This window comes from Gastrolobium bilobum, unplaced genomic scaffold, assembly GCF_033153095.1.
Source record: "Gastrolobium bilobum isolate Gb01-03AN ecotype WA unplaced genomic scaffold, APGP_CSIRO_Gbil_v1 utg78367, whole genome shotgun sequence".
NCBI lineage: Eukaryota > Viridiplantae > Streptophyta > Magnoliopsida > Fabales > Fabaceae > Gastrolobium > Gastrolobium bilobum.
In genome coordinates, this window is record NW_026900022.1 from 54,492 (window position 1) to 64,341 (window position 9,850).

The window sequence follows — 9,850 nt, forward strand, 5'->3', positions numbered from 1 at the left end:
TAATAAATAAATTTGATGCTTTTTTTTTTTTTACAAAAATTCTGAAAAATCGCGTCACACAAATGATATATATTGAGCAGGGGCTAAGCCCCATGAAGAGATTAATTCAAAAGAATATTGTTCTGCCTGAGACAGATGTGTCCAATTGAGATTGGATGATTGATCTAGGATTTAAGTGCTTCTCTCTAGATACCTATGAACTAGGTACCTTGAGGACAGCGAATCACAACACACTATATGACGGCCTTAGCCTGAGGGGTGTGTGTGTGCACTGTCGTGATTGCATAAAATATGGTTAGAGAGCTCTCCTTACCTATGGTCATTAGCTCCTATTTATAGTGCTCACCTGTGGGCTTGCGCTATTCGGGCTTTCCACGACTATAGGCCTTCCTCTGGTCCATAACAGTTGCCCCCCAGCCCGGTAGACTGAGCTTTCAGGATGCAGGGATGAAAAATCGGGTTTGCATGGTACCCATCTGGTCGTATTGAATGGGGACCCTTTGATAATTTTTGTTTGTATTGGTAATCCTCAATTCGAGACTATGACTCTGCAAAGTACCCCGGATAGTCATCCGACCTATGCCCTGGGGGTTGACCGTAGTAGCTGGTGACCATTTGAGTTAACTGGCATCTCCTAATCTGGGACCACGGTTCTTCACGATACCCCGGATGTTAGGACCCAACCATAACATTGGAATTTCCAGTTATGACTATTCTCCTCCCGAAAAGATGGTTCCTCTTTTCAGGTAATCATAATTGCTTTCCACGTGGCCTTGCATCGTATGCCACGACGCCCGTTTGAGCCGCTTGCATTTATTGCAACTGTCAGGGTGCTCTTTCAACTGTCTCGTCCAGCAAAGTTACCCTTTTGCCCCTGACCTTTGGTTTTCGCGGGTCACGCTATTTGATTTCTCTCTTTTCCTTCATTTGTCACTCATGCATTTCTGAATTGGCGTTGCTCTTTAAGGATTTCATCAGTTTACCCCATTTTCCAGAATCCTCCAACCAAAGTGTTTAATCGTTTTCCAGGTACGTGCTTTACTTTACTTCAAGCTATGGTTTCTTTTTGTTGTTGCTTTCTACGTGCCCCTGCTCTCTATCATCTTTCGCCCATGGTGTTTACCATTTACTATGCTTGTTGTCTGGTTATACATGTTTCGTTCTTGACCACCTGATCACATCCCATTCGAACATTTCTCCCTTCATTGCCTGTGATTATTCACATTTTACTGTTCCTTTAGTCCAAGTTCTTCTGAGATATGCGTGGGGGGAACTTCAGCGGTCAAAGGGGGGTCCACCTTCTCTCGAATCTTTGGCCGTAGTGATGAGATTATGACAGAGGAGGAAGAAAGGGTCACCCAAGAGGAAGAGAGGTTCATCCAAAGCCTCCCTCCTGGGCCAAGATACTGGCTGTATGGAAGACCTCGGACCGAAGCGAAAACTCAAGCCGCTCTTTTAAGAGGTTACCGAGGTGGTAGAATCAGGGGAGCTTCTTCGTCCCGTCCTTCCGTACAAGGACGTCATCAAAGACCTGGCCGTACTCCGGGTGGTGAAGACTCTCATTTACCCCGTCTGGCCTCAATGTCCGTTACCAATCCTATTCCGGCTCGAACTATTTCTCAAGCCGAGTCAATCCCTCACGAGGTTCAAAGCCCGAATTCGTGTTTCAACTGCGTCTATCTTAGTGCTCAATTCATCGAGAGAGGGAACGACTCCATGGCCGACATAGTTTTAGGAAGTTGCACCCACTATCCCGGCTCATTCACTCCTGTTCCATTAACTTCTTCTGATGATTCATCGAGCTCTGCTCATAGTAGTTTGTTTGATTCAGGTGCGTACTTTCTTTGCTACGTGCTATTTCTGTGTTTAATCCTCCCACTTTATTGTTCTAGGTTCTTATGGAGTCCCCTTCTACAGAGTTGAATCTTGAAGCTACTTCATCTAATCAAGGTCAGGAAGCCGACGTCATCCCTGCCGAACAAGGCTCTGCCCTCGTTAGCGATGATCTGCATAAGCAATTTCCCTGGGTTACTGAGGAAATGCTCAGTTTTAGATCCCTCATGAATACTGAAGAGATATCCGGGCTTCCCATAGGGAACCCGGTAGGATTCGATACTTTTTTCCCCGCCAAAGATGAGCCCATCTGTTCAGGCCGGAATCCCCAAGAACCCCCCTTTTTCTTCTGTTATCGTGATCTGATTACAAAAATTGGTATCCGCTTTCCTTTTTCTTCTTTTAAAATAGAATTATTGAACCATCTTCGTGTTGCCCCTACTCAAATTCACGCCAATGGCTGGCTTATATCGTTGCCTTTGAACAACTGTGCTCATCGCTGTCTGTGTCGTGCACTGTTATATTGAGGCTAGAAATATGTATTCATGTGTGAGAAGTGTGAAAGAATCAATTAGAAGTAATTTGGATCAAATTCAGATCAGTTTTGGGTTGCTATTATCAAATATCCGGATATGGATATTGTATATCCAGATATGGCATATCCAGATATGGTATCCGAATATCAAAAACCATAATATCCGGACACACGGTATCATATATTCAGATATTTATCGAGGGTCGCGTGATTATTTTTAAATCTGAATAAAATCTTTTTATATCTTCTATAAATCGACTTGGGTTGCTATATAATCATGTTTTAGGATTCAAAAACATAAGAGAGTCTATTATTACATGCATTAGAGTCAGAATCACCCAAGGTCAGGGATTATGCTTAATTTTGATTTCTAGAGAAAGAAAGCTCTTTATTCTTCTTCTTCTTCTTCTTCTTCTGATTTTCTGTGTAATTCTAGACGTATAGAGGTACTTTACAGGTTTTAGTACAGATTTAGTGATTGGGTTCTGTTCAATTGGAGTGATCCTAGGGTTTAGGTTAAGAGTGATCAAGGGGTTGGTCACAATCTTGTAAAATTACAATTGTGATTTGGTTTTTGGTACAAGTGGAGAGATCCTAAGGCTTTAGGTTAAGCGTGATCGGGGAGATCGTAGGTCTCGTAAAATTCTTCTTGTAAAATGATTTCTTCAAGTACCGGCTGAAAGCTTGATGATAGTGGAACGATCGGCCTCAGTCTAGATGTAGCTCTTGGTGGTTAGAGAATGAACCAGGATATATCTTGGTGTTATCTTTTCTTTTCCCTTACCTTTTATTTTCCGTGGCATATAACTCTCTTTGATTCATTGTTCTTGATGTTATGAATATGTTTTTATGAATTCAAGTAGTCAGCTAGTGGGAGATATTTGCAATGTCCCACACTTTTATGAATTCAAGTAGTCAACTACTTTCTTTCAAACTTCCTCTTAGGAGATAGGGGATGTAGTATGGTCTAGTAGCCCGTGTGTGGTTGATTCATTTAACATGCTAAAAGATAATTCGGGTGTCATCACCTATTTCTTCCAGATTAACTAGTTTTCTAGATTTCTACAGGCCATGTAGATATGCTCTTAGAGTTTGGAGTCCCTACTTTTGTATTGTAACAAACCATTTCCCCTCTTTTGCAAGCAATATTTTCCACTTATAACTTTCATCCATATACCATCTAGATTTGTATAGATCTACCAAGCTAGTTTAGTAAGAAAGGTTTCATTCGTTACTGAAAATTTCTTTATTAGTTAAAGTCTCATAGTTTATGAGTTAAAGATACCATATTGTGCATAGTCTCCCTAGATAAAACCTTTATAGAGCTATTCTAGCTCCGAGCAAATTGATGACAATATCTTCCAACTCTATATCTCAAAGAACAGGATGGTAGCTAGTAATGGTTGTGAGAAAGTAACTCGACCTACTTGAGTTAGGCTTATGGATTTCCAGCCTAATAGCCTTTCCTTGATCCTTTCAATTATATTGGCAAAGGAATTCTTAGTCACGTTTCCATGTTTCATCCAAACACCACGGTAGGGGCCAATATTATGAACTGTATTGAATCTAGTGGAAATGACTATATTGTTAGCCATACTAAATGGAGTACTTTTTTGAAATAATAAAAAAAGATGCTTGCTTTTTGGCTGATAATTCTTTGACCCGAGATCACTTAAAGAGATGTAGGCATTTTAATATTGTGTCAAGTTGTTCCACGGATTCCTAAAAGAACAACATGAAATCATCTGCAAAAGTTATATGTGATAATTTCTCTTTTCCCATGACGAAGATGTATGGGGAGAGTATAATAACCTGAATAATTAATTACATCAACTAGTGAAAATGTATAATTAAGGGTAATTAGATGAAAAACCTAACTTAGAGCAAAATATTTTTTGGGACAAAAGTGCAAATAAAAAAATATTGGTTTAAAAGTGCAAATTATGCAAAGTGGATGAGACCCAAAAATAATAAAATAAATAAATTAAGTGAGTTGCACCTTAATTAGACCCATATAGCTCAAAATCATAAATTTTAAGACTTAAGTGAATGAGTGTAGGAGAGTAGGATCAAGGGGCAAAATGGTCATTTTAATTTGGGATATTTCAAATACCCCCATTTCTCTCTCTTTCTCTCCTTTCTTTCCTCTTCTTCACCCACAGCCTCCTCACTCTTTTCTTTTCTTTTGGCCAACCCTTCTATTGTTGGGCAAGGAAAGCTCACCCCTCAATTGGTCCCTTGGAGAACCCTTCCTCTTGAGTAATATTCCACCATCCAAACCTTAAGAAGTGAGCAAAGTAAAGAAACCCATTTCTTCAAGTGTGGGTCGCCACTAGAAGGTGGGGAAAATGAGGTTTTTCCCCCATTAAAGCTTGGAACTCCATCTCCCTTTAAGTTTAGAGTGGAAAAGTTAAGAAACCCTATCTCATTTTAAGTTTTCATGGAGGTTTCTAAACTTAGGGTTCTTGAGGATTTGAGGGTTTTTGGGATATGGTGTTGGATGATGAAAATTGATAGTTTGGTTATGTCTATTATTGTAAGAGTACTGATTCTAATGGTGGTATTGAGTTGGAATCATCATTGGAACCTCCTTGAGAGATGAATTGGTTGTTGAACCTTAAAGAAGTTAGGGGTAAGTGTCTTTTTCTTGGTGATTTTTTTTATTAAGGTTATTGATTAATGCATATATGAGATATGTTGTTGAGTTGTTGAGTTTCCTTGAAATAGGTGATTTTTAGTGAATTACATTGGTTCACTATTAGAATTTTCAAGGAGAAGGTCTGGAAAGTGGTCGCCAAGGTAAACTCTTGGACCTTTTGAGTTATGGTTATGTTATTGGATGATTGGTTGGTTCTTAGTTATATGGCATAGTTGCATCATATAGCGTTGTTGTGCATTGGTGTATGGACCAATGAACAAGATTAGGGGCTAAGTTGTATAGTTAGTATACGAACTTGCATACAATTGAATGCTAAACTGATTGTTTAGTTCTTTGGCCATTTGAACATATGTATGGACTTTCTTTGGGGATTTATCTTAAGTGGTACGGCTCTTGAAAGTTCCATACAGACACTCACTTCGAGGTATGACTCATTGGAGTGGTCCTAGTGTACTGGATGCACAAGTGAAATCAATTTAATGTTGCCTCTGTTTATATGATGCTTGATATGCCATATGTACTAACCCTTCATGCAGAAAATGAACTCATAGGTGGAGGAATCCTCTAAGGACCCCAAGTTTATTAAAATTATTATCTCATCCTGTTTGGGGATCATGTTTCAGGTATTCCAGTGAAGGAAGTGGAACTTCTCAAGGCTAGAAATCTACTTAGGGCAAGAGGACCTTTGTGTTTTGATTTGGCTTAAATTGACCTAGAAGCATGCCAGAACCAATACTTTTGGAAGATGTACATTTTGATGCCACGGTTGATAGTTTGTATACTTGGCCATATTTGTATCTATGTGTACGGGAAGCCAAATTCCATCAAAATCTTGATTTTTTTTATACATAGATGTCAAGATGTATTTTATAAAGACCTGATGGCTAGATGCCAAGAATAGTAAATCAATGGATGGATATTACATGTTAAGCTTATAGCAAGGCAAGAACCTTAATCAAGAAGAGTTTAGAAGAGGAAGACATCAATCAAAAGGTAACAAAAGAAAAACACAACAAAGCATAAAGTATTTCCAAATCCAACATGTTAAAGAATCAAGCTCAAATGAAGAGTCAAGATTTAAGATTCAATGCAACAAGTTAAGTCCAATTCCTTATTAGAATATTTTTTTGGGACTTAGATATGATTATAAAGGTATATGGTAGATTGCATTATATGAGCTCAAATTGTTTTTAAAGTTACATGTATTAAATTCCATGAAAGTTTTGGGAATAGCTCCCAAACATAAATGGAAGATGTTTTAACATGTTGTAATCTTACAAACATATATCCAAAAGACATTTTTACGTTTCTAAGTATTAGAAACGTGCTTGGATGGAAAAAGAATAAGTTTTGCCAAAGTTTCTAATCTTTAGTAAGGTCGGGAATCGATTCCCTAAATAGATTCCCAACTATTAGGAATAGATTCCCTCACGATAGGAAGATATTCCCTCACTGAAGGAAATTAATTTCATCTTGATTGGAATAGATTCTCTCATACTGGAAAGGTTGGGAATCGATTCATCTTACTTGGAAATCGATTCCCCCTGTACTAGAAACAAAATAACAGTTATAAATGACTAGTTTTCAATGGAATCACTGTATATACATTCACAACAGCTCTAAAACATTTTGATCACTATTTTTACACATCTTAGGCATAATTTGAGAGCTTCTACACTATTTGTATATTCTTTCATATTTTTCATAGATTACACATTCTTAAGCTTATATTGTGAAAAACCATATACCTATAGTTCTTCGAGTTGTATACCACACTTTGAGAGTGTATATTCATTTCCAAAAACATTCTAAACTGAATTTTTGGATTGAAGGTAGTGAAGGCCAAAAGTGTAAAGGTTTCCAAACACCCGTGAAGTTTGGAGGTTGTTGTAAGGTTTTGAAGCATCCATAAGCTTGGAGATTGTAAAGGTTTGTCAAGCACCCATGAAGCTTGACGGATAGTGAAAGAATTGATCGATTGGCTTCAATATAGAGGTATATCACAACCATGATATATTATGTTTGCAATTCTCTACAATTTAAACATTTTAATTGCTTATTTGATATCTTGAATGTGCTAATATATGTTCTGTTATTGTGGTAGATTATTTATCTTGGTTTGGTTGAATGTGTTGAAATTTTTTTAAATATCAAAATATGCATGAAAAGGTAATTTGGAAACAAGAAGGAATCTACTCCTTTTTTAGTATGGAAGCCATATTCCTAACAAACATGTCATTGGTTTTCTCTAAGTCTACCTTCGCTGCCATGAAAGCTCTTTTGCCTCTCATTTTATACATTGAATGGATAAACTCTTAGAGTATGATAAGGCTTGTTTTAGAATTCATTAGGATTACAAAAATCATGACAGATATATAAAAATGATTTGCATTAATAATATCAATTATTTAAACAAAATTAATACACATTCTAAAATAATAATTGTTTCATTACTTAAGATTTTAGTTATTACATAGTAAATATTATTCATGAGATTAATTACTAATGATGTGAAATGCGGCTATAGAAATTGGAAAAATAGTTATATTTGACATTTACAACCAAACCATCCGATCACATGATATAATCCTTTTGAACTCATTATTGCTAACGGGGACAAAATAGGTCATCTCGCCTCGACCTGTTGCCAACCCACCAAAAACAAGGCGAGGCGGGTTGGCATGCCTTTAAGACGTGCGTTTAAATATTATAAATCTTATTTTTCTCTAGTGTTATTTTATTCTAGCTCAGACTTGCTTTCATTTTTCTGATCTCAAGTAAATGTATGCTAGCTTTTAGTCTCTACGAAGAGCAATCAATAGACATTAGTATGTTTTTTTTTTTTTTTGCAAGAATAAAAATAGAAAACATTCATTTTTGCCTTTACACTGGGATAGTCTTCATAAATCAATTGTTTTCTTCTCCATCGTTTGACGGGTTAAAACATTCAACCCAACTAATAGCCTATTGTTGTTAACGATACTAATATTTTTCAATAAGCCCACCAAATCCCATTATATTAAATGGGTAAATTGTTTACAAATTATATTAGAAAAAAATTTAAAATCCTTTTTTCCTTTTTGCTTTTTATAATACTGCCTCAATTTTTGTAGTTGTTGAACCATAATGTGGAAGATCTATGACCAAAGCGACATGAATGACAATGCAGTCACATAAGACTTAATAAAGACAATGACTCATTTGCCATATTTTTTCATCTTAATTATCGAAATGTCACGCTTCAGAAATATTTTTTCAGAATAACACGTTTTAGGACCCACTGCCAGCAAACGTGGTTCCTTTTGTCACGTGTCCAATGCTGAAGCATCCGAGAATCGCTATCAGAAAAAATGTATCTTGGACACGCTAACAGAGGTGACAGCTCCAGGACCTATCAACTATAGTAGCGGGTCCTTTTCCTTTTTCGAAAAAAATAAACGACTAATTTATTAATATACATTGTGCAACAAAACTTTCTCTCATGTTTTCTAGAAACTTACATTGAAAATATAGATTTATTAATACCTTAAGTTTTTCATACCTTTTATCATCAACAACTGTTATTTCTATTTTAAATACACAAGGGTAAGAGGCCCAAACAATTATTACTCTAGTTAAAAAAATACCTATTTTTATATCAGAATACATTTTGTTGATAATGACTTAAACTCCTAAATAATGATAGATGTTATTTTTAATTTCTTTATTTTGAATTAGTTATGCATATTTTAAAATAACTTTTATGAAGTATTTTACATTCAACTTAAATGAATAATGTACTTTTTTACTATTTAAAATAGTTTTCCAAAAATATGTATTTTAATTTTAATTCCGAAATTCTAATTTAAAATATTCATAATATATATAGTATTTTGATATATGTCTATCAAACTTACATATAATAGACAAATTATGTATAAAAATTAAAATATAAAATTTAGTGTAAGATTTGTTGGTAAGATTTGAAGTTTATTTATATTAGCATGGTAAGATTACATTTATTTAATTTAGAAAAGCACAATATAATATTGTTATTCATCCAAAAGTTATTATATATAAACAAGGGCTCGCTTTTCTACAGTCAATGTAGATAGCTTATCTACATTGAGCCCAAAACGGCGTCGTTTTAAGGCGAAAATAGGGGTATTTTTGTAATTATAATTTATTTCAGGGTTATAATAGTCTTTTTCATTATAATTTTTTAATTTTTCAACCCAAAACGACGTTGTTTTAGGAGAAAATGTTGATAACTTATTTGCATTCACTATCGAAACATTAAAGCCTATAAAAAATGTCAAAGAAAACTATTATTAGCGAAAAAACAAGACAAAGAATCTGAAAAATTATGAAAGTAAAGAATGTTGTCCTAGGGGTTCCACGTTTTCTTCTTTCTACTTTCCACAGTAAGATGGTCACATCATTGGAGGAGGATCATAGTGTGTCTTCGGATCAGGATGAAGGCAAAGGATCTGCATCTCCTTTCGGAATACATCAGGTGGATCATGATGTGTTTTTGGATCATGAAGGCAATGTACGCGAGACTAGTGCTGCGACATTACCACAACAAAAAAATATTGCACCTGATCACAGCAATGGGAAGGGTTCAGGATCTTATGCTGGCGTTGTGAAAGCTGTGAAGGTGAGTTGGGATGGAGAATTCCCTAAGGATGCGGAGGACTGTGAGGAACAAGTTTTACAAAAGGAGGACCACATTCAACAAAATCATAATGAGCATGGCATCATGAATTTCTGTCTTTCTACAGCATTAAAATAACGTGCCTGGAAAAAGTGGAGACAAACACCGATTATCAAATTATTAGGGA